Here is a 25,393-nt window from a genome sequence, read left to right on the forward strand (position 1 = left end):
GCCCTTCCCCCCCGATTATTAATAAAAGCCCGGTCGTGGGCAGCCGTCGTTCTGGTTTTCATTGTACAGTCTGCACTGGTGACACAGGACATGTGGAAAATTTTGAGAGCACTGCGGTGAATGGTGTGGAGGGGGAGCTTGAGCAGGGGTAGGGGAGGGAGGCGAGCGAGTTACTTTTTAGCTTCCGCTAAGTACTTGGCAGCTCGCCAGGCCCAGAGGCTTCTGGGAAGCCAAAGCCTCCCCAGTATAAACTGCCAGCTTTAAGCAGCCCTGACAGTTCTGCTCCTTCCAAACTTGGCAGCCATTCAAAGTGCTCTTTCATTTGAAATGCTGGAAGCCTGCCATGTGCAATGCAGATTTGCTGTGCCTGTGCGCAGAAGGAACTGATAAATGCCGTTGCAGTTGCCATGGGGACAGGAGGCTATCAGAATGGCCTTGTGATCCGCAGCCTCTCAGCGCGGCAGGCTCTCGCTCTCCCCCCCTCCTCCCTCTAGTCAGTGAGATGGTGAAATAAATGTTCTGGAAAAAGGTTAACCCTCCCCGCTCCGGTCCCGAAGCAAGAGGAGGCAGCCCCGCGGAAGGTGAATCGCTTAAGCACTTCCTTGGCCTGAGGGCCTAAACCCAGTTCTTAGGTCGGTTGTCATACCCCCCTCCCCAGCCCCCAGGCCTCCAGCCGGCTCCTGGGAGGAGGTTTGGTTCACAAAGCTGTGTTTTTCATAGAGATTTTCAGCAGGCCCAAGTGTAAGGCTTTGAGTCATCAGAACCCGGATGTAAACACAGTTCCCGCCCCCCCCACACACAAACACACACGTTCTGCACAGTTTGAGCGTATTTTATCTTTTTAATAATATTTAGCTGGCAGCTTGAAACTGCAAGGATGCCAGATATTTTAGCCAGCCACTTACATCATGCAGCGTCCATCTTAGGGAGAGCGTTTGCCTGTCCCCTTCTTGTTCTGTCTCCCGACCCTGAGAAGGCAGGGACTCGAGTTCTTTCTGAAGTCAGCTTATGGCAGTACAGGAAACCAGGTCCCTTAGAACCCTGGGCTTTAGCGTGAGCATGACACCACCTCAGGCAACAGTGAAAGAGGGCATGTTCCTGTCAGACACAAGACACCGCGTGATTCAAGGTGAAACAGGTCTGTCATTTACGCTGCGATTTCGGGTGGCTATGTGCGAGGGTGTAGCAGTCTGGATGGAGGGCACACGCCCGGTTTTGCACACACTGTATTGAAAACACAGTCTGATTCAATGTACAGAAACAAAATAGCACGTTCAGATCCGGTATATTTTCAGGTGTGTGGTGCCAACTCTATGGGTGGCCTGTTTAATGGGGAAAAATGAAATACTCCACTCTGGCCAAAGCCTATGGAAGCCAGAGATTTAGTGATTTATTTGCACTGGGGATAATAAAGGTGAGCAGTATTCTCTCTCAACCCAACTCGCTATCATTTCCTGAAGGTTTCCTGAACTTAAACCTTCCTTAACATCCCAGGAAAGGAATGTATTTTTCCTGCGGCTTTCAATATTTTCCGCTAAATGTATTTCGGCACACTGTTTATCTAGGGCTTCAGCTTACTGACCTTTATGTACTTTTAACACCTCGAGGCAGTTCCACTGAAGAATGGTGTATGTTTATTAAAGAGGACTTTATGTGCTGAGCATTAAGGCAGTGGGGGTTTCTGTTTGGGTCTGTTTGCATAATGAAGACTTCAGGGTGCTATGCAAGTAGAGGCCCTTTTGGTTGGATTTGTGAAGCCCTTTTGACAAAGTCAGGAGCCCGGGTGGTGCTGTGGTTAGGCACTCTGCTGCTAACCTGAAGGTCAGTGGTTCGAACCCACCAGCTGCTCTGAGGGTAAAAGATGTGGCAGTCTGTTTCTGTAAAGATTACAGCCTTGGAAGCCCCTCTGGGGCAGTTCTACTCTGTCCTATATATAGGGTTGCTATAAAAAATAATAATAATAATTTTTATTTTTTATGGAACCGACTGGAGGGCACTAGGTTTATGAGTGGGAATCGCATTGACCCCTTGACAATGAGGTTTTTTTTTTTTTTTTGGCAAAGTGGGTCTTACGTAGCTCACACAAACCCTCGAATACCATAGAATGTTGAGCCAAACGAGATATTTCTCCATAATTGTGTGGCCGACGTGGAGGCAGGGTCTACAGAAAGGCTGAAATGCCCCCAAATTCCTGGGGCTTAGCTGCAATTTCTTTTCCTCAGCCTCTCACTGGTTGTCTGCTTATGATTGTCACGGCAATTCTGGCTAGGCTACGCACTCTGTTTGTCTCGCTGGAATTTCCTGATTCCAAAGTCGCCCCTTCCAAATAAATAAATTAATCAATAAAAACCATCTGCTTCACCTTGCCATCAGGCACAGAGCTGGGAGGCTTAGTGTTACAATGCAATTTTTAGGAGCAGTTGGCCTTGGAGACATTTTGAGGGGTGAGTTTCAGCTTGGAATTAAACAGGGGTTGGAGGCAGACATCAGGTGATTCAGAAAGCCTCCCTCCCACCCAGGCCCACCGTCTCACCTTCCCCAGACAACCCAGCAGCTGGGTTCTTGGCTCTGGAAACCGCTAAGCTTTGGCAAGCCAAAAGCATATTTTGTGGTGGTGATTCCTCTCTCAGGTTGACGGACATGTTTCTGTACTGAGCACAAGGGATGTTTCCTGCCTATGTGTGTGAATCAGAGGCTTATTTTCAATCCAGGGTTTCTGGTGGCAATTCAAAGCTGGAAGAACAAAGCCAGTCATGAGGAGCCCTTCTCCTGAGTCCAGAGATAATGAATCTTTCCTAAGTTATTGCCACAAACAGCTCCGATGCAGTCTTTTGGCGTTTTAACTATGTCAAGACCAGCCAACTTCCTCAGAAGCTGATGCCCAAGTTCACGTTTCAGGTGCTACCCTTCCTCCCTCTCCATGTCCTTGATAGTGTTTGCCGACTTCCAAAGTTTTTGTTTTTTGGGATTTTTTTCCCCCTCAGCCTTCCTCTCCCAAATTAGGGTGGGAAGATTTGCAGAAGCCATTTGTGGCCCTTGAGTGCCCTCTGAGATTGAGGCCAGCCTTGAGATGCCAAACAGCCTTGACATTGTCTGCTTTCTGCATGGTGATAGCAGGAACGGATAAGAGAGGGAAGTTCATGGTATGGCCCCTTTATACCAAGGCCTGAAGAGCCAGCTTCCCAGAACATGGATTAAGAAGGTCTGTCCTGGACCCGTTTAGGAGTGGCAGGGGAACTACTCCCTTTTGTTTTGTTGTCTAGCATGTGACTAGAATGCTGCCAGCTAATTTTAACCCCACAAAAGGGCTGCTGGAAAGAAAAAAAAAAAACTATCTTGCATCTGGAGAGAGAAATGCTGTGGGCTGGATAAAAGCTTTTTCAGCCTGTGTTCCTTCCTGTTTCAGTTTCCAAGCTTGCATTATCGGTAACCTGAAAAATGATGAGTTTCACCAAATTCCTGGATGTTGCACAAGAGGACAATGAGGCTATTTCGGGTGCTGTGAGTGTGTCTGGAGCAGACCCTGGAAGCCATTGTTTTCAGGGAGGAGACTGTTTTGGGGTTTCCTGGTACTTTCCTTCTGGGGTCTCAAAGCCACAAGGGGGTACTGCTGGGGTAGGGGGAAGGAGCTCTCTTGCTGGGGTGTGTTTGGGGGGGCTGTCCCTGGCAATCAGGTAGGCTGTACTCAGGAAATCCCTGGATGAAAAGTAGTTAGGCCAGTAGGGGGTGGTGACAGGAGCAGCGGTGGTCCTGGAGGTGTTAAAAGGTGGGTGGTAGGGAGTGTTTAGATGCTTAAAGTGGGACAGCAGGACAGAAAGAAGTGAGGAAGAAGGAAGCTTGCACAACAGCTGGGTGGCCCCTGGGACATAGCCCACCATCTCTCTTACTAATTTTCTGTATCCGTTTTTATCAGCAGGAATAAACGGAGGACCTCATGAAGTTCCTTACTCTGGATACTAATTCTCTCAGTCACAGAGTATACCCATGGTGGTTAATTGTTGCTGCCTGGGTGTCCAGCAATGCTACTGGAAAGGTACGGAATCTCAAGAGTCAGGAAATTGAATGGGTTTGGGCAAGACAGCTTGTTGCTGAGTAGCCGCTGCCAGTCATTCTAGAACAAGGTAGGGAGGTGGACTGCCATTAACCTGAGGGCCCCAACGAGTCCCAGGAGACATATGGTGAGGGCCCCAATGAGTCCCAGGAGACATATGGCAGCCCCAGAGACTGAGGGGGAAAGGCCCGTTGATGCTGCAGCACTCCCGGCAACCAGGAGAGCTTGGTGGCAGTTGTTCAGAGAGCTACCGAGGGCTTCAGCTGCCTAAAAAGCCATTTGCTCAGCGCTGTTTTAGTCCTGTCTGGCCACCTTCCGTGTATTTAAAGGATCCTCTTCGGGCTCTGAGATTTCCCCTCTCTGCCTGAATCCTCAGGCAAAGACAGCATCTTTGGAAGCTCAGGGGACCTCGTAGGAGACTGCCACCCCAGCTTCTCTGCCTCTAACCTGGTGTTACAACCTGCCCACAGAAGTCAAGAATCAGTGGGCAAATTCCCAAATTAAGGTTCTATTTACTCTGCTGTTCCAGAGGCTTGTTTTAAGCAAGATGCTGTGGTTTCATCAAAAACAGTGAGCGCCCATGAGTAAGTGAAAGTAGCTTTGAATCTTGACAAATATGTTTGAATTTCATTTCTTGCGTTTCACTTTGGGGGGTTAGGTCAGTCAGCATTTTTCTCTGTAAGCCCACTAAAAAACATTTCTTATCAGCTAATAACCTGCTGTTCTGCACCGCTGAATTGGTAAGGAACCCTGAGTCAAGAATTTTTTTCCCTGTGCTTCCCCGTTTGCAGATTTTAGCCAGTTAGGTGTCATTAGTATACTTTCCTCCTTGACCTTTCAAGCCAGAGGGTTCCTAAATGTTACATAATAGCTCCACAGCTGGAATTCAGCTGCTTCTGGAGTGGAGTAAACATAATTCCTGATAGGTCAACCGGGTGAGGGAGGGCAGAGAGTCTTGGAAGGTTGGGAAAGTCCTTCTTTCTTTCTAAAGCCAGAGCTCAGGAATGAGCAGGGCCTCTGGTGTGAAAACTTTCCAGATGGGGGAAGGAAGGGTAAGCTTTTGCCCTCTGGGTAGATTCCAAGAAATCGCTTTGGGGAGGCCAGCTATTTTGAAATTGCCTTTAAAGAAAACAGCACAAATGTTTAAATTGACCTGGAAAGCCCTTCCTTTTTCCTTTCCCTACAATCCAAGTCTGTTCCCTTAAACATTAATCAACAGGAACATTTGCCCAAGTTTCTCTCCCCCCGCCACCTCTTTTTTTTTATTATTATTATCTTTGGATCAGGAAACTTTTGGAAGCTTTCCCAGGCTGGAGCTATAGAATGTTTCCAGGAAAATGCATAAGGAGTGTCTGTGTTTTGAGTTTTTCGGGAGGGGGCTGAACATGTTTTTCAGAGAGACTGAGCTGGGAGCAGCCAGGTCTTGTGCAAGCGTCCAGCCAAGCAAAAGGGCAGACGGTGCCGGAAAGATCTTTGAGCATCCAAAATTGCTGAAACAAAGGTGTGGTTTAGCGGGCCCGCCTGTTCTTGGCCTCTTCCAGCCTTTTATTATCGCAGCTGCCATGATGTCAGTCTGGTAGCTGGAGGACTCCTGTCTCCAGGAGATATGCTGAGAAACGGGGGGCCAGGGCACAAACTTCATTCTCCAGTTAGCAGCACTTACAATTTCTGTGTGAAGGACCCCCCAAGACTTAGATGGAGTGCAGGGAGTCAATACTCACCCACTAGGCAGGGGCCCTGCCCAGGCATGGACCTCAAGGCACAAAAAGTGTCCTTGGGCTGTTGCTGCCAAGGGTGGTGCCACCCCTAGCGCTTGCCAGCACAGATCTACTTGGGCCTAGAACCCAGACAAAGCTGCAGGCACGCATATATCACAAATATCTGCACACAAAAACAGAGAGCCATCTGGGGAGGTGTGCATGAGGCCAAGGGTAGATGGGAACTCACAGGACACCTCACTGATAGGGGCGGCTCCCAAAGCCAAGGTAGTTGGTGTTTCCTGGAAATACCCTCTGTTCAGGCTGGGAAAAGAGGCAGAAATAGCTCGGTAGAGAGGCCACCTGGGACAGGGCAGAGCTGCCCTGTCCACTGTCCCATGAGAGGGCTGCTTGCTCCTGGGTCAGTCCCCTATACGTGTGAGGACTGCGACCTCAGGAGAGGAGGTAGCAGCAGGGGCCTGCAGTGCTGGAAATGAGGGGACACAGACCCTGGCTTTCCACCCTCCATGAGTTTGAAGACTACTTCCCAGTTAACACTGTCATGGTTCCAGCAGTAAGTCTTTTTCGTTTCTACCCTGAGGATACACTGACCCCAGAAAGCATCTCCCCTACAGGAGGCTGGGAAGAAGATTTATACCCCAGACTTTGAAATGGTTGTAGCAACAATGTCAGGCACCTCTTATGTGTCAGGTATTGTGCTAAATGTTTTAATGCATTATCTCTTCTAATCCTCAGCTAATGAGGTGGGTTCAGCTATTCTCTTCTTTTTAAAAATAAGGAAATTGGAGCTCAGAGGGGTTAAGTAACTTGCCTTAGGCTACATATAGCATGTGGGAAGCACAATTTGAACTCAGGGTTGCCTGACTCCAGCAGAATGTGGAAATTATCAAATGATACCATTCATATCACACACAAGTAAAGTTTTGCTGAAGATAATTAAAAAATTGTTGCAGCAGTACATCGATAGGGAACTGCCAGAAATTCAAGCCCAATTCAGAAGAGGACATGGAATGAGGGATATCACTGCTGATGTCAGATGGATCTTGGCTAAAAGCAGAGAATACCAGGAAGATGTTTTCCTGTGTTTTAATGGCTATGCAGAGGTATTCGACTGTGTGGATTATAACAAATTATGGATAACATTGCAAAGAATGGGAATTCCAGAACCCGTAATTGTGCCTATGTGGAACCTGTATGTAGATCAAGAGGCAGTTGTTCAAACAGAACAAGGGGATACTGAGTGGTTTAAAATCAGAAAAGGTGTGTATCGGGGTTATATCCTTTCACCATACCTATTCAATCTGTATGCTGAGCAAATAATCCAAGAAGCTGGCCTATATGGAGAAGAATGTGGCATCAGGATTGGACAAAGACTCCTTAACAACCTGTGTTATAAGATAACACAACCTTTCTTGCTGAAAGTGAAGAGGGCTTGAAGCACTTACTGATGAATATCAAAGACCACACCTCAACATAAAGAAACCAAAAATCCTCATGACTGGACCAATAAACAACATTATGATAAACAGAAAATATTCAAGTTGTCAAGGATTTCATTTTTCTTGGATCCACAATCAATACCCATGGAACCAATAGTCAAGAAATCAAAAGACATATTGCATTGGGTAAATCTGCTGCAAAAGACCTCTTTTATTAAAAATCAAAGATGTCACTCTGAGGACTAAGGTGTACCTGACCCAAGCCATACTGTTTTTCAGTTGCCTCACTTACATGGGAAAGTTGGACAAGGAATAAGGAAGACCGAAGGAGAATTGAGGCCTTTGAATTATGGTGTTGACAAAGAATATTGAATATACTTTGTCAGAAGAATGAACAAGTCTGTCTCGGAAGAATTACAGCCAGAATGCTGCTTAGGAGTGAGGATGGCAAGACTTTGTCTCACTTACTTTGGACATGTTATCAGGAGGGATCTATCCCTGAAGAAGGACATCAGGCTTGGTAAAGTAGAGGGTCACTGAAAAAGAGGAAGACCCTCAACGAGATGGATTGATACAGTGGCTGCAACAATGGGCTCAAACAACAACTGTGAGGATGGCACAGGACCAGGCAACATTTCATTCTGTTATACATAGGGTTGCTTTGAGTTGGAACCAACTCAGTCCTACCTAACAGCAACGACCCCCTCTATCATGTGACTTGGAGTGGGGGTGGGGGTCCTGAATAGTCTAAACTAAACTTTGTATCCCAATTCCCTTGCCAGCAATTTATTTTAGGATGGGTCTGTAACCCAGTTCCAGTAAATGAGATGTAGAGAGGGGTCTGCTGGGGGAGGAGGAGTTCTAGGCAATATTTCCTCGCTCCTAAAACATGAGAGAAACAATTGTCCTTCTGTAGCTGGATGTTATGTCTTGAGCAATTGTTGGGACCACAGAAGCTGTCTTGCTGTGATGAAGGGAGCTACTTTGAGAACCAGACCAACATGCTAATGCTGATAGAGCGGAAATGTGGAAAGAACCTGGGTCCTGGTGGCACAGTTGAGCAAATCAGTTACCTTGTCCTGGAGCCAGCTCCCTCTGCACTAGTTCCTGAAACAAGCGATCCTTTCATTCTTCAATGAGGAATCCTTGGCTTAACCCAGTAAAGGTGAGGTTGCTGTTACTTGTAGCCAAAAGCATCCCAACAGATCAACTTCACAGGGTCGCTGTGATGACTAAATAAAATAAGGTGTGTAAAGTACCTAACACAGTGCCTGGCATATAGTAAGTTCTTAACAAAGATTAAAGACTTTCCTCCTGAGACATTCTAAGGTGAATGCATGAATGACTGTGACAAATGGCCCAAAGAACGAGGCAGAGGGAGATGGTAATAAGTAATAAAGCTTAGAGCAGTTCAGAGGTGGGGCGCTGGAATGACAATGAAAATGACGATGACAATGAAATTTATATGTTATGTTCTGAAGCTTCTCCAATGGAAGCTCTTGGGGCTGTAACAATAATTCTCCTTTTTTACTTCTAGTTCCTTTTCTTACCCTGGTCAGAGTTCAACACTGCACTGAACAGGCTTTTCTAATTGTGGGTGGCCACACTTGCACAATCGGGGTGGTCCCTGATTACCCTGAGGCATGGAAGTCCTGCTACAGGATGAAGGGGTAGAGTGCAATTTGTAGCTCCAGGAGGAGCCAAGGTTTGGAAGCAGAACTAACGTACCCACACGACGTAAAATGGGGCCTGCGATTTGACTAAAGCACAGAGAGCCCTGCTTCCCCCCACCCCAAGACTGCCCCACGGAAGCCCTGCAGAGTTCTGCAGCTAGGAAAGGTCTGCCTTTGGGGGGCCCCAGGGTTGGGCGGCTTGCCTCACTTTTGGCGGGCTGTCCGGGCCACAGAGTTTTGCTTCATGCCAGCCCCACAGCCCTTTCAAACCCCATGCCAGGAGAGCTCAGCCACCCCAATGTCTGCCAGACTCATGTCTGCCCAACCACGTGGGCGGCCCCTGGCAGTAGGGGCCTGGGCAGGGTTTGTGCAAGGACATTGTGGCACCCGCAGCAGGATTGTGAGAGAGGCCATGGCTCACTTCAGGGGAAGCCAGGAGGGAACCTGGAGGAGGCGGGAAGCAGAAGCCATAGACTCAGGGCAGCCTCAGCCCCCTTTTCCAAGGCCATTTTCACCTTAGAAGACTGTCCCTGGCCCCCTTTCCCTCTGACCTGTCCCTGGCAGTTTACTTCCTGCTTGTCCCTCCCTGTCCAGCTAGGTTTAGCACGGCCCTGCTTCCCAGCACTGACAATTCAGTTCACCAGACATTGGTTGAGAATCCACTCTATGTAAAAGGCCATACACCTGCTAGCTACTGAGGGGTGGAAGTCCCTGGGTTGTACAAATGGTTAATGTGCTTGGCCTCCAACAAGCCCACCCTGAGCACCTCGGAAGAAAGGCCGGGCAACCTACTACCAAAACATCAGCCATTGAAAACCCTGTGCCACACAGTTCTACTCGGACACACGAGGTTGCCATGAGTCGCAATCAACTCAACGGTAACTGGCTTTGGTTACTGGGGGATGAGAGATACAAAAGCAACAAGAATACAGTAGAAAGGACTTCAAAATGGTCTTCTAATTTCTCTCAGCCTCAGGTCCTTTTTTCTCTCCACAAAAGCCAAATATTTAAGAAAGCAAGAAAGTGAGTCTGCTGCAGGTGAATCTAGGGCAGGTGCGGGCCCCTGTTTACCCCTACCCCCGAGGCAGACTCCATGGACAGAATCTGAAAAGCCTGGCTGTAGACCAGAGGGGAAACTGAGGCCCAGGAAGGTCAAGTGACCTCCTTGAGTTAGTGGTCCAGCACCCTATGCCCTATCCATCCTACTGCGCTGACACGTGGCGCTTGTTTCAAAGCTTTAAACTATCCTCTGGGGAGATGAGGCAAGTTAACAGGAATAGAACGCAAGTGCCTGAGGCGTTAAAGGGAGCAAAAGGTTGGAAATCAAGGAGGGAAAGGCTCCACAGAAGCGGGGGTGGGGCTGGGCCTTGAAAAGAAGGAGTAGGGTTTGCTATGGGACTTGGCAGGGCTGGGTGGGGCATTGGGTGGTAGGAAGGAAGCTACTGCAAGCCCCAGAGAATACAGGTAGTACCTGATTTACAATGGGTTTCCGTTCCAAAGACTGTGTCCTAAAAGTCAGTTCTGAGGTAAGCTGAATACCTCTTTTTTTTAGCTTTCATTATTATTGCCTTTTATTATCAGTATCTTTATAAATCCAGTCTTTGTCAGTGAGTAAACATCTGACAATGATAACATCAGCAAATGACTCGCTGCAACATTGTACGTAGTATATTTTACTAATAAAAAAAAAATGACACGATGTAAAAAAAAAAACGGTCATAAGTGCGTTTCTTGGTAACTCAAACACGTCATAAGTCAAGGACAAAGAGCTGTAGCCTGTACTAAGAGCTGAAGCCTGAATGAGGACTGGCAACCAGAGACCTGGGTTCCAGCCCTGGCTCTGTCACTGCAAGCTAAGTGGCCTTGGGCTAGTGGCCTCCTCTCTCTGGGCCTGTTTCCTCGTATGCAAAATGCCAAGGGGGAAAGGGGGCTAGATGGCCATGCTGTGATATGCTCTGGAATCTTCTCTGCCTCCCAAAGGATTGGCCTTTGCCTCCCCGCCCCCCCACCACCACCCAGGACACTCCCCAGTGTGTGCCAGGTGGCTGGAATTGACACCGGCAGGGAGTGTCCCTGGATGCCCCAGGCGGGCAGCACAGCGCTGGCAGGCCTCCTCAAGGTGCCTGCCCAGAGCTTTGGGGACCAGTGACAAACCCTGAGGAGGCAAGAACTGGGACAAAACTGGGGCAGGAGCCAGTTCTCTTCTGAGAAGTGTTCTTTCCAATCCCGCCTCAGCCAGGCAGGACCCCTGCCCATGTCTGCCCCCTGGAGCAGAAAGGGGGGCTTCCAGGGTAGGGGTGACAAGTTACTTAGCACCAAGCCTCCATATTCTCGTTTGTAAATGGGGTAAAAATAGTACTTTAGTATTCTCATTTGTAAAATTGATGCCATCAACACCTCAAGGCAGCACCTTGAATGCCTAGTACCGTGCCTGGCGAAGCAACCACTTGGTAAATATTTGGTCCCACGTGTTCCTAGAGGGCTGCCTGCTGCGGAAGAGCCCACAATTTGAATGCTCCTGACATTAAACATGCTGGTTGAAGTAGGGTCCCTTTATGTCTAACACACCCATCATCACAAATAACAGGAGAGAGTAGGGAACCATGTGTGTGGGAAGTTAGCAAGAAGTCCACTAGAAAACAATGTGTTTGTGCCCCCTGCTGGCCGGGAGCAAAGGTGCTGGCCTGTGCAGCTGAGGGGGCCTCCTGGGGGGCTCAGGGGGATCATTATTAACTGGTCCCGCGGCTGCAGGACCCATTAGCCCAGTATTCACAGAGCATTCACCCAGTGTCAGGCCTTGGTAGGGATACAAACAGAGTGACAGATAAACTACGTTTTTGGAGCCAACCGGTTTTGGAGTCAACCAGGTGTGGGTTCAGGCCCGGAGACCACTACTCTTTCTGAGTGTCCATTCATTCGTCAGAAACAGTTCTGGGTTCCAGGTACAGCAGTGAAGAAAGCTCCTCACATCTTGGACTTCTTGTAGTGGATATAGTCATCTAGCCCAAGGAACCTTCCCCATAAACTAGAGAGTAGACATCCTGGGTGTGGATCTCAGGGACTCTGTCACTTGGGGGGACTAAAAGTCACCACCAAAAGCCATGTCTTCTCAAGAGAAACATCTCCCCTTTGAACCTAGGCAATCGCTTGGTTGGTTCATTTGGAAGGGACCCTATTGTGCTCCTGTGGCTCCCAGTCTCGCCAAGTTCTCTCATCCACCAGGTACCTGGCCGACCCTCAGCCCCAGGCTGTGTAGTGGTGGAGCCCTAACCTCTAATGAGAGGCCACTGGAGTGAATGTGGGCGGATCAGGTAAACAGGAAGAGCTCCGCAGACAGTGCATGGATGGCCCACACTGTTTGGCCCCACATGAATATTTTTCCTGCAGTACTTGAATTAACTGGACTGGTCAGCCTTATGACATCGGCCTGGACAGAACTGGGGCAAGAATCATGCCTCTTCTGAGAAGTATTCTTTCCAATCCGACCCTCTTCCCTCTTGGGAAGCCCAGGCCTCAGCCAGGCACCCCTGCCTGTGCCTGTCACCTTCCTGGGTCCCTGTTCTTTTCCAGACCACTGGGCAATTCCTGTCTGGCTTGGCAGGGCCTTGAGGAGGATGGGGCAGTACGGTCTCACTGAGTTAATTATCTACCACCACCACAATCATCAAATTTCCATCCCCACTGGCCTTTATTGCACACATTATAGATGCATGACTTACACGCGCACACACACACACTCAAAGCAAACAGAGGCCTGGAAACCAATTGATGCTAGAGGAATGCTTTAATACCTGTGCCAACACACAAGCCAAGTTGAGTCCAGTTCATTTTTTGAAGATGCCTGTAGTATCATCTCATACCGTGTATGTGTGTGTGCTGTTGCACTCATTCATGTAACAAGCTTTTAATGAGCTAGTGCCAGGTAATTGGGACAATGGCAGTAAACAAATCACACAAAAATTCCTGTCCATACTGGAGCTTACGTAAATTCAAGTGTGTGTGTGTGTGCGCGCGCGCGCATGCACGCGCAGAGGCGTTAGGACAGAAAATATGCAAGTGACATAACGGGACACTGGATGGTAATATATGCTATGGAGAAAGCAAAAGCAGGAAAGGGGCTCCAGTGCCCTCGGATGGTGTTGTTGTTGGGTGCCATTGGGTTGACTCTGACTCACAGTGACCCTACAGGACAAAGTAAAACTGCCCCGTAGGGTATCGAAGGCTGTAATCTTTATGGAAGAAGATTGCCACATCTTTCTCCTGCGGAGCAGCTGGTGGGTTTGAACCACCAACCTTTCAATCAGCAGCCAAGCACTTAACCACTGTGCCACCAGGACTTCTTCCCTAGGATGGGGGGCAATTTTAAATAGGATGGTCAGGGAAGCTCTCAAGAAGGTAACATATAAGTTAAGACCTGAAGGAGATGAGCAAGCTAGCCATGGAGCTGTTTGGTAGAAGAGGATTCCAGGCACAGGAAGTTGCAATGCAAAGGTGGGAACATGACCAGTGGTGAGAGGTGGTTCTGGAAAGAACAAGCGGAGAGCAGTAGAACATGAAGTTAGAAAGGGAGTCGTGGAGGGGCAGGCAGTGTTGGCCTTAAGAGCTATTGGAAGGACATTGGTGTTTTCTCCAAGTGAAATGGGAGCCATTGCAGAGTTTTGAGCAGATGGGTGACATCATCTGTCTGTATTTTCATGGGATCACTCTGTAGGTAGGCAAGGGTGGGAGAGCAGGGAGACCTGGCTATGGGAAGAATGTAGGTAAAGGGATGGTGGCTGGGACAAGGGAGGTAGTGGCCAAGGTGGCGAGAAGGGATCTACTTCTGGATATGCTCTGCAGGTAGAACAGATGGGTTGAGTTAGGTGAAAAATCATTCCTTTCGATGTCTATAATGCTTTTGTGTATTTCGTTACTAGCTCCTAAGGTATGGAGGGAGAAAGAGCAGTGTTCATACACATACGCTCACAGATGTACTTGAACACAGCAGCCAATTACAGTGACTTCTGCAAAGCCCCACCCAACTCCAAAGGTGAAGAGCTTCACACCCCATGTGGGGAATAGTGATAATAGTATGTCATGGATTGAATCGTGTTCCCCCAAAATATGTGTAAACTTGGTTAGGCCATGATTCCCAGTATTGTGTGGTTGTCCTCCATTTTGTGATTTTCCTATGTGTGATAAATCATAATCTCTGCCTGTGGTTAAAGAAGATTAGGGTGGGATGTAACACCCTTGCCCAGTGGCCTGCACCACCTTTTATCTTACAAGAGATAAAAGGAAAGGGAAGTGAGCAGAGATGGAGGGACCTTACACCACCAAGAAAGAAGCACTGGGAACAGAGTGTGTCCTTTGGACCCAGGGTTCCTGCACAGAGAAGCTCCTAGTCCAGGAGAAGATTGGTGAGAAGGACATTCCTCTAGAGCGAACAAAGAGAGAAAGCTTTCTCCTGGAGCTAACACCCTGAATTTGGATTTCTAGTGTACTAGACTGTGCGAAAATAAATTTCTCTTTGTTAAAGCCATCCACTTGTGGTATTTCTGTTCTAGCAGCACTAGATGGCTAAGACATAGTACCTCCCTCAAAGGTGTATTGTGAGGACAATATAGGCAAAGCACTTAGCAGACTCTGGACTCAACAAAGAGGAGCTATTATTATTAACAAAGTCTGGTCAAAGGTCTTCTACACTCCTTTTCCAGCCAATATAGTTAATTTCTGCCCTCTTTTGAAAGTTCAAAAACTAACACCTGTCTTGTAAGCAGGGCACGATAAAGTTCTATTTAGAGCAATGTGGTGGGGAGAGGCTAACCTGGGTAGACTTCCTCAAGGAGGAGCTTGACTGACTTCCTTTCTTTTCAGATGAAGAAGCCAAAGCTCAGAGACATTAAATACTTGCTTGAGGTCACAAAGCTAGAAAGTGGCAGAGATGGCTTGCATCCATGCTTGTCTGCCTCAGAAGCCACTGCCCTTAGCCAGGGCACTGCATTGCCATGGTTACAGGTCCTCCCATTAGAGGAGAGTGACAGCTGTTCATCCAAGGACCCGGGATAACATGGTCTGAACAGCTGTCACTCAGTCAGGGCTGAGTATGGGGCATGTGAACCTTGGCATTGCCTCATTAATAATCATAGATTCTCAGTGTGAGGGCAAGCAATGTGCCAGACCATGTGCACAGGGTTTTAGATGCATGATCTCATTTAACCCTAACCTTACGAATCAGGAAACAGGCCTGACAAGGTTATTGGACTTACTCATGAGGGTCAGAACTGAGGCAAGACCACAGGTGTTTCAGTTATCTATTGCTGTGTAATAATCCAACCCAAAAGTTAGTGACTTAAAGCAAGAATATGATTGCTCGTGATTCTGTGAGCCAGGAATTTAGGCAGGACTCAGCTGGCCGGTTCTTCGGCTCCACATGGTGTTAGCTGGAGTCACTCACTTAGCTGCATTCAGTTGGTGGCTGGGCTGGGATGGAGAGACCAAAAGGCTTCTTTCACATGCCTGGTGCCTCAGTGCTCCTCATATGGCCTTTCCATGAGGCCAAAATAGTGGTTGCAGGGTAATTGGATGTCTTACATGGCAGCTGGCTTCCTAGAGAATGAAAACATAAGCTGCCAGGCTCCTTAAAGGGCTAGCCCTGGAACTTATGCAGCGTGACTTCATCACATTCTACTGGTCCAAGCAAGTCACAAGGTCAGCCCAGATTTAGGTGGAGAAGAAACAGACTTCACCTCTTGATGGGTGGAGTAGCACGTGCATACGGGAATGGGAAGAGACCCTGCCCACCATCACTGGAGACTAACTACCACACCAAGCCCCGTTACCGTAAGCCCTGTGCTCTTTCTTCTATGCCCTCTGCCTAGTCCCAGGAAGCTCTTATGTCCAAGGCCTCGTTGATGCCTTCTAGCCCCAACTACAAGGCACGAGCCCAAGTTTTGTCTGAACTGGCCATCTTGCCCAATGACTGCTTTATGCCCTGTTCCTGGCTTCACAGTGGTTTCACAAGTATTTGTCTTAGCCTGTCTGCTTGACCATTTTTCTCTACTTCTGGGGCTCCATCACCTGAGTTAACCTGCATTAACCCAAGCATGTCTTGTTCCCAGAAACTCGAAAGAACTTAAGACAATTTCCATGACTTCTAGACACTCAACCGCCTGAACAAGGCTGAGGATCGTGTCTACACTGCCAGCATCACCTTCATAGACCCAGCACCAGCGCAGGGTCTGTCCCAGAAGAACTCAGAAAACAGGACTTTCATGTACTTTTCCCAGGACCTTGAGTGAAGGAAGAGAGCCTGACTTCTCCAGGACCAGCAGCATCACTGTCTTGTGAATGTGTTTAGGAATGCAGCCCTCCCATCACCACCTTCTGAACCACAGTTTGAATTTTAACAAATCCTCAAGTGATTCATATGCATCTTAAAGTTCGAGACAACTGAGGTCCCCAAGGCAAAGAGAACAGGAACAGGCTGGAAGACACATGCCAGACGAGTTGAACTGAAATGATGGGGTGTGGCTGACCTTTAGAATCACCTGTGGTGTTTTAAAAACAAAATCCTGAGGCTCAGCATGCACCCCAGACCAATTAAGTCCAAATCTCTAGGGATTGAGCCCAGGTACCAGTATTTTCTAAAGTGCCTCAGGTGATGTTAATGTGAAGCCAGGGTTGAGAACCACTGGCTTAGGGTATTATTTTTTTGAAGTACGATCTCTGGACCATCTATATCCAAATCACTTGGGGTGCTTAGTAAATATGCAGTTTCCTATGCCCCTACACCAGACTTTGGGTTTAAATTGCCTAGTGTGGGACCCAGAAATCCACATTTTTAACCATCTTGATAGGTGATTTAATGCACATTGAAGTTCGAGACCATTGGGCTAGGGTCATGAATAAGAAATGACAATGGCAATGATCTTTTTTAATGCCACAAATTATAAAACCAAAAGAAAAAGCCTATTGCTGTCAAGTCGATTTCGACTCATAGCAGCCCTATAGGACCGAGGTACACTGCCCATAGGATTTCCAAGGCTGTAAATCTTTGGGAAGCAGACTGACACATCTTTGACCTGTGGAGCAGCTGGTGGATTTGAACCACAGACCTTTCACTTAGCAGCCATGTGCTTAATCACTGTGCCACCAGGGCTCCTTTCTCCCACAAATAAGAATAATGTATAAAAATGAGAAAATATAGATAAGTAAAAATATGAAACAAAAAATCACCACTGTGCTACCGTCCAGAGACAGCTGCTGCTCACACATGTGTTGTGCCCATGTCTGGAGGCCCCCCCCTCGGCACCCACTCCTCAGAAGCGCAGGAGCCTCCCTCCCCCAGGGAATCTGCCACCCATTGTAGGGGTCATCTGTGATTTGGGCTCTGTTCTCTTGGCAGGGTGGAGCCTGTCATCTGGCCTGGACAGAATTATTGCCTCAAATTACATGGTTGATTATCAATTACTTGTGTCCGTGCGAGAGCATGTGTGCGTGTGTGCCTAAGTGTCTTTGCAAATCATTAAGGGTCGTAATTCTGGATTATCGTTGATTAACGAGAGGGAGGCCTGGTACCTCCAGCAGCCAGGATGGCAGCTCTGCAATTATGTCCCAGCCGATCAGTAATTGGCGCATCACAAAATGATTTCTCTCTGGCTGCCTCCTCCCAGCCTCTCCTGCCGACTCCACAATTAGCACCATTGCTCACTCCCTTCAAGCCCAGGCTGAGTTCAGAGGCCAGATTTCTGGCAAGCAGATGCTGGGGGGCTGGCTGGGAGACCATCACCCAAATGGGGCGGTGGTAGAGTCCTGTCGTAGGGGAGGTGGCGGAAGAACAACGGTGGGGATATGGAGCTGGCATACTGGCTTGCCAAACACTTGTCCTGCCTTTGCAAGCATTATTATTCTTCCCAGCAAGCTGAGGAGCTATTCCCCCATCTTCCTGCCCCCACCCCCACTGCATGGATGGGAAAACTGAGGCCCAGAGAAGGAAAGTGACAAATTAGGAGAAAAACCTGAAAAGATCCAAAAGCATTCATTCAAAACAACATGGCAACGAGTCCAACCCCACATAGCCAAGGAGGAGCAAAGAAACAGAGCCAGTCTGTCCCATCAGCACTCCTAGGCTTGGGAAGCCGTAAGGCCCCCCCGGTTGTCTCAGTTTCCCTGTGAGCAACACAAGCTTTTGTCCCCCAGAGACTGCAAATACCAGTTGCCATCAAGTTACCTCTGACTTACGGCGGCGACACATGTGCTCAGAGTAGAACTGTGCTCCACAGGAGTTTCAGTGGCTGATTTTTCCAGAAATAGATCACCAGGCATTTCTTCTGAGGCATCTCTGGGTGGACTTGAACCTCCAAACTTTCAGTTAGCAGCTGAGTGTATGAACTGCTTGTACCGCCCAGGGATTCCCCCATTGCAAATACCAGACCAAACCCGTTGCCGTTAAGTCAACTCTGACTGATGGCAACCCCATATGTTACAGAGAACAGCTGCTCTCTAGGGTTTTCTTGGCTATAATCTTTACAGAAACAGATCTGTCAGGTCTCTCTTCCTCAGAGTCGACGGGTGGGTTCAAACCACCAACCTTAGGTTAGCAGCTCATAGCAAATAGCTTGCACCATCTAGGAACCTTGCATTGCAAATAAAAGGTTGTAAATAAAGATTGCAAATAGATACTCATGCCAAGCTCCCCCAGTGGGGGTGAAGTGCACTGAAGAAGCCAGAAGATGGGAGGTGGGCGGTAATTCAAGATGGTAGCATCTCTCACCTGGATTACTGCAATAGCTTCCTAACTGCTCCCCACTTCCAGATGGGACTCCCTGTTCATCACATTATATGCCCTGGTGGCACAGTGGTTAAGTGCTCAGCTGTTAACCAAAAGGTGGCAGATTGAGCCCACCAGGTGTTCCACAGGAGCAAGATGTGGCAGTCTGCTTCGGTAAAGATTATAGCCTTGGAAACCCGATGGGGCAGTTCTGCTCTGTCCTCTAGGGTCGCTATGAGTTGGAGTCAACTTGCTAGCAATGGGTTTGGTTTTTGGTTATTCATCACGTTAAGGAGCCCTGGTGGCACAACGGTTAAGTGTTCAACTGCTAACCAAAAGGTTGGCAGTTAGAACCCACCCAGCAGCTACACAGGAGAAAGACCTGGTGATATGCTGCCAAAAAGATTATAACCAAGAAACGCAGCCAAGAAAACCCTAAATGGCAGTTCTACTCTGTCACATGGGGTCACTGGGCATCAGAATCAACTCAACGGCACCCAACAACAAAAGGAATATCCATCACATTGAAGACATGTTAGAATGCCATCTCATGCCTCACAGGATACCCTCCCCACTCTGCGTAACCTCATTGCCCCCAGGATGAAGTCCAGATCTCAGCTTCCTTTCCTGCACCAGCCCCCAGAGCCCCCTTTGCTCCAGCCCAGCTGAGCCATCACAGGTCCATCAGTGCTCTAGGCTTCCTCTCACCTCCCGTCATTTGTCAACCTGATCCCGCTACCTGGAGCTCCATCCTCCTTTGCCCATCTTCTTGGTATCTGGGCACACACCCATGGGGGAGGCCATAATCATGGCACTCACACCTGGGCTCCATTCCTAAGAAGAGGTTCTCACTTCCCTGGGAACAAGCAGGTACGGAAGCAGAAACCTTAAGGACATTTTAGAGGAGGTGAGTGGACGCGGGAGGTGGGGCTATTCCGGGAAGTTCCATATAAGGGACTCTCTCAAGGCTGCAAAGCCACCAGGCCATTGATTTCTGAGTCCTGCAGCTGTCTCAGCCATTTTCATTTTTATCTACTTAGGACGGTCAGCGGGTCATGGCAAGCGGGAGACGCAACGCTAATGACTCCAGCTCCACGTGGCGACCATTCAGGAAAAAGCTGCAGTCTTCTCTCTGCCACACTAATCAGAGAAACACATCAAGAGCTGTTGCGTGGAGACAGCTTTCCTCCTAGTACCTGCCCTGCATACTAATCACCTCCTCCTCCTGGCGGTGAGTCAGCTCCAAGCCAGGCAAGGCGGTGAGGGAAGGCCAGAAACACCAGTTCCATCCACGTGGGGAGCTGCCAGAGGGGTGGAAGACAGCCCCCCACCTCAACACACGCTGTATGCGACCATCACTGAGGCCAGGGCAAGTGGGGATGGTGATTTCCGGGGAAATCAATCCAAACCCAAACCCTGGGCTACTTCCTCCTGCCTAAGACTTAGCCCAGGCTATCAAAGGGAACTCTCCAGAAGCTGAGGCTGATCCCCAGTTACAGACCAAGGGTCTGAGTAGAGCAAGACGGACATCACTCGCAGGCACCTTAATAACCTTGTTGTTGTTGTTAGCTGCCATCGAGTTGCCCCCGACTCCCGGCAATCCTACGCACAACGGAACAAAACACAGCCCGGCCCTGTGCCATTCCCATTATTAGTTGAGGATGAAACCATTTTGATCCGTAGGGTTTTCACTGGCTGATTTTCAGAAGGAGATCCCTAGGCCTTTCTCCCAGCCTGGAAGCTCTGCTGAAACCTGTTCAGCGTAACAGCAACACCCAAGCTTCCACTCACAGATGGGTGGTAGCTGCACGTGAGTTGTATTGGCTGAGAATCGAACCTGGGTCTCCCGCATGGAAGGTGAGAATTCTACACTGAACTACCACTGCCCCCTTGAATAGTCTTGTTGTTGTTGTTAGGTGCAGTCAACTCGATTCTGGCTCGTAGCAACCCCATGTGACAGAGTAGAGCTGCCCCATAGGGTTTCCTAGGCTGTGATCTTTACGTGGAAGAGACCACCAGGTCTTTCTCCCTTGCAGTCCCTGGATGGGGTCAAACTGCTAACCTTTTGATCAGCAGCTGAGTGCTTAAGCATTATGCCACAGGGCTTACTTAATTTAGTAACTTTAGATAGGTCTTAACATGTGGCAGGCACAAATATAAGCACTCGTGGCATATTAGCTCCTTTAATTCTCACGCAACCTTATGCACGAATACTATTCCCAGTTTACAGATGAACAAGGTGACAGAGAGGTTAAGTAACCGACCCAAGGTCACACAATAACAACAGACAGGGACCCAGAGAGTCTGATACTCTGAACCATTACACCCTGCTGCCTCTCACGGCTCCACTAATGTTCAGAGCCACCTGAGCTGGGAGTAACCACAGAAAGCCTCCAAAAGTCTTTTGCGTGTATTCGTTCATTCATTCACTCACTCATTCATTCATGCAGTATTTGTTAAGCACCTGCCTTGTACGAGGCACCGTTCTAGCCTGGGGGAGACAATGACAAACAAAACAGATACAGGCTGAAGAGGGAGACTGGCATCAATTTAATATTTTCACAAAGTTATAATAATTGCAAAACGTGATAAGTGCCATGAAGGTAAAGTACTGGGCCCCATGAAAGCATGTAGCGGTGGGACCTCATATCTTCTAGGAGTTAAAGGAAGGTTCCCCCCAGGAAGTGACAAATATTCCAGGCTGAGAAAAGTTTTTATATCGGTAGTCCTTGAAGTGTCCTCCCAGAACCAACAGCACCAGCATCACCTGGGAACCTGATAGAAATGCAAATCCAGGGCCCCTGCTGAATCAGGAACTCTGGGGGTGAGGCTGAGAAATCTGTTTAAACAAGCCCTCCAGGGGATTCTGGTACCTGCTCAAATTTGAAAGCCACTGGCTTATGCAAAGGCCAAGAGGTGGGCAGGGCCGACAGATTAAAGAAACTGGGAGGAGGCCTGCAGGTGGTGTGGGCGGGGGTTGGGGGGTGGGGGGACGGTGGGAGCAAGTGCCTGAGACGAGCTGGGCAGGACTTGGCTTACTCTGGCCTTTAGGCATGGTGAGCAGCTCAGCCCTCCCTTGTCAACCATTACCAGGAAACCTGGGTGAGGAGCATCAGGATGCCATGTGACCAGGCTGGTTGGGTGGGAGGGCAGGAGTGGCTGGGTCAAATGGGCCTTAGAGGCCCTTGGTCACCTGATCTTGTCAATGTTTTGACTTCTAGGAAGCACTAGTCAGACAATGAATTCTGTTGCTGGGGAAATGCCTTAGTCCTTAAGGCAGGGAAAGAAGCCCAGGAAGGAAACCCCTCCTTTTCCTCAAGAAACATTTGCAAAGGGCCCGAGGGGCAGTTTCTCTTTGGATCAGTACTAGCAAACCAACAACCAAACCCTTTGCATCCGAGTAGATTCCAGTTTATGGCAATCCCATGTGTTACAGAGTAGAACTGTGCTCCATAGGGTTTTCTTGGCTGTAATCTTAAGGGAAGCAGATTGCCGGGCCTTTCTTCTGCAGCACTGCTGTGTGCGTTCCAACTACCAACCTTTAAGTAGCCAAGTGAAAATTGTTTGAGCCATCCAGGGACCTAGTGCTAGCAAGAGAGACTGAGAGGAGGATTGCTAGGGGAGGCATCTACCCAGCTCTGGAGGCAACCCCGACACATATCCTCCATAAGAGACACTGGACGATAGAAGGCAGCCATTACCCGCCCTAGGAGAGAGCTGGCTGAGTGTGGACAATGTGAGCAGCTGAAGCTCGGGAGGGGAAGGGCCGGATGCTGCTTCCCTACCTAGGACTGGGCAGGCTAGTTGTGGGCACACCCACTTGCTGAAGTGTGAGCCCAGCAATCAATCAATGGCAGGGCTGTTGGTGACAACCAAACAGCCCTGCCAGACTCAGAGTCAACTGGCATTTATTGAGCACCTATGTGCTAGATACTGCAAGGCCCTTGCACGTGTGTTCTTCTAGTTAGAGCTCCCAACTTTGCAGTCTACAGACACAAATGGATGGTGTGTATGTTCAGGCCTGGGGCGTCAGGATGCTGTGGAGAGCAGGGTGGATGCAATCTTGCCCTCAGGGGCAACCTATTGGGGAAGACAGATAAACGCAAATATTCCAGAAAAGGAGCTATCAGGGGTTTTTAGGGCCAACTACAGTGGGTTTCATTTTTGGTTTGTTAGGATTCTGAGTCTTATTTTTAATTAAGAAACAATTTCTTTAAAGGCATCTTGCCGGGAAGGAGAAACCTAGAGAACCCACAGTCCACTGAGATATTTGCATTGGCGTGGCCCACAGTTACTATTAAGCATCCTGGTAGAACCCACCAGTGACTGAGCACAGTAGAGAGCTGGGTACTGTCCAGCGCACTTACCACTGCCTCCCATCTCCAGTGCCCACCCACCTCCTTCTCCTCAGTGCCAGTGCTCACCCACCTCCTTCTCCTCAGTGCCAGTGCCCACCCACCTCCTTGTCCTCAGTGCCAGTGCCCACCCACCTCCTTCTCCTCAGTGCCAGTGCCCACCCACCTCCTTCTCCTCAGCCCTCCCACTTTTCCAGGGGCTTTTTCACAAGATGCTGTGGGAACCCCTGCATCAGCCTGCAGAAGACACTGCCATCTTCCCTTCTGGCTCGGAGTCCTGCAAACCCCGAGGAAAAGGGGGCAATGAGTACTGGAGCTTTTGGAGAAAGGTAGGAAGCAGACAACACCAGCTGCTGTGGACTCAGCTCTGACTCGTGGTGACCCCGTGTGTGTCACAGGAGAACTGTGCTCCGTGGGGTTTTCTGTGGCTGATTTTTCAGAAGTAGATCACCAGGCCTTTCTTCTGAGGTGCCTCTGTGTGGACTTTGACCTCCAACTTTTGGTTAACAGCTGAGTGCATGAATCCTCTGCACCACCCAGGGACCAGGAGCAAACAACAGAGCATTTAAAAAACCCTGTCAGTTCCCTTCCTGGTTTCCAGCACCAACCTGACTGTTCTTCTTTTATCCAGCTCTGAGAAAAGCCCCATATGGCTGTTCCCCCAGACCCCTGCCCCAGTTTCCATCCGTCCCACTCAGGTTTCCTCCGAGTCACGGGATGGCAGACTGATCCATCCTTTCCCGAAGGAACGCAGAGGAAGAAACAGACAACAAGAGCAAAGACTTGCAAAGCCCACCAACTTGAGCCCAGGAGAACTAGATGGTGCCTGGCTGCCACCACCGACTGCTCTAACTGGGATCCTAATAGAGGTCCTGGACAGAGCGGGAGAAAAATGTAGAACAAAATTCAAATTCACAAAAAAGACCAGACTTACTGGTCTGACAGAGACTGGAGGAACCCCAGAAACTATGCCCCCCCCGCACATCCTGCTAACTCAGAACTGAGGCCACTTCCAAGTTTACCTTTCAGCCAAAGATTAGGCAGGCCTATAAACAAACAATAACACACGTGAGGAACGTGCTTCTTAGATCAATCAAGTATATGAGACCAAATGGGCAATACCTGCCCAAAAGCAAAGAGAAGAAGCAACAGGAAAACTGGACAAATGGAAACGGGGAACCAGGGGTGGAAAGGGGGAGAGTGCTGACACATTGTGGGGATTGCAACCAATGTTACAAAACAATTTGTGTATAAATTTTTGAGTGAGAAACTAATTTGCATGCACACACAAAAAAATCTGCAGATCACTAGGCACGGGCCAGGAATTGTCCTGGTTACAGATGGGGGCCAACGCTTGGAACAGCACTAGGAGTGCTGCACTCATCATCCCCATCTTACAGATGAAGACACTGACATACAGAGATGTTCAGAGGCCTTCTCCCGGTCATATGCTAGTGATAGCAGAGCTGAGATTTGAGCCATCTTAACCATCAGGCTATGCTGATTCTCCAATCTCCATCATGGAAAACCTGATCTTGGCTAAAAGACATTGGCAGGAAGGGATGAGAGCTTAGAAGAAGGGTTACTGGCGATCTGGCGGGGGCATGGTGGTGCCAGAGAAAAGGCTGAGAAGTCCATGAGGAGGGGCTGAGGCCTGGCTGACCCTGATTCAGACACAGCAGCTCTGATCACTAATGGGAAGGCATCTGGAGGACTGGAGAGCAAGGAAGACCCCTGGAGGAGCTCCTGTGAACAGCTGGTCAGGAGGGGCTAAGGAACTCTCAGGAGACCCCAAGACTGGTTTCACCTCTGGCTTCCCTTGCCCAGCGGAGGGAAGGAGTAAGGGACAAGCACCCCCTCTCCGAAGCCTGCTGAGGAGTGTGGCTGCAGTGGGTGTGGCAAGAAAGCACAGCCCTTTGGAGCTGAAGGGACCCAGGCAGGAATTTCAGCTTCACATTCAGAATGTGACACCCTGCCCGATGGACAGGCAAGGCACCTCCAGGTTTTCACTATCATCAACAATTCTGCAAAGAGCATCCCTACCCATGCCTCTTGGTGCCCATGTGTGAGTATTTCTCTAGGCATTGCTACTTTGATGTAGAAATGGTGGGCAGAGAGTGTACATTGTGCATTGAGGACCCTGGCATGTGTGAAGGCCCGCCACTAGCACACATCCATCACAGGGCCACTGCCTGGGTCTCCCACTTCCAGGAAATCAATCACAAAGATGGAGCTTGTCTGTGGCTTTCTCACTGGAGATCATCCAGGTAGTAGATTAAATGGTCGGAGGAAATGGTGCTGGGCTCAGGACCGCTCCTCCTGGGGACCTGTGGTGACCTATCTGTAGAAGTTGGAGCACAGGCAGCCACTCCGCTGTGGCTCATTCGTACCAATCCACCTGCCGGG

The 25,393-nt window shown here is 49.0% G+C and overlaps 1 long non-coding RNA gene across 2 annotated transcripts; it reads left to right on the forward strand.

Moving 5' to 3' along the window:
• Positions 1-251: 251 nt before the first annotated feature.
• Positions 252-19,628, forward strand: LOC126084198 (uncharacterized). Of its 2 annotated transcripts, none has more exons than XR_007518972.1 (3): positions 252-1,138; positions 2,712-3,569; positions 3,914-19,628. It is a non-coding gene; the product is annotated as an uncharacterized LOC126084198 (long non-coding RNA). The 2 variants fall into 2 exon arrangements; XR_007518973.1 differs by having other exon boundaries at positions 3,917-19,628.
• Positions 19,629-25,393: the final 5,765 nt, after the last annotated feature.

The sequence above is a fragment of the Elephas maximus genome, chromosome 10 (genome assembly GCF_024166365.1).
Source record: "Elephas maximus indicus isolate mEleMax1 chromosome 10, mEleMax1 primary haplotype, whole genome shotgun sequence".
NCBI lineage: Eukaryota > Metazoa > Chordata > Mammalia > Proboscidea > Elephantidae > Elephas > Elephas maximus.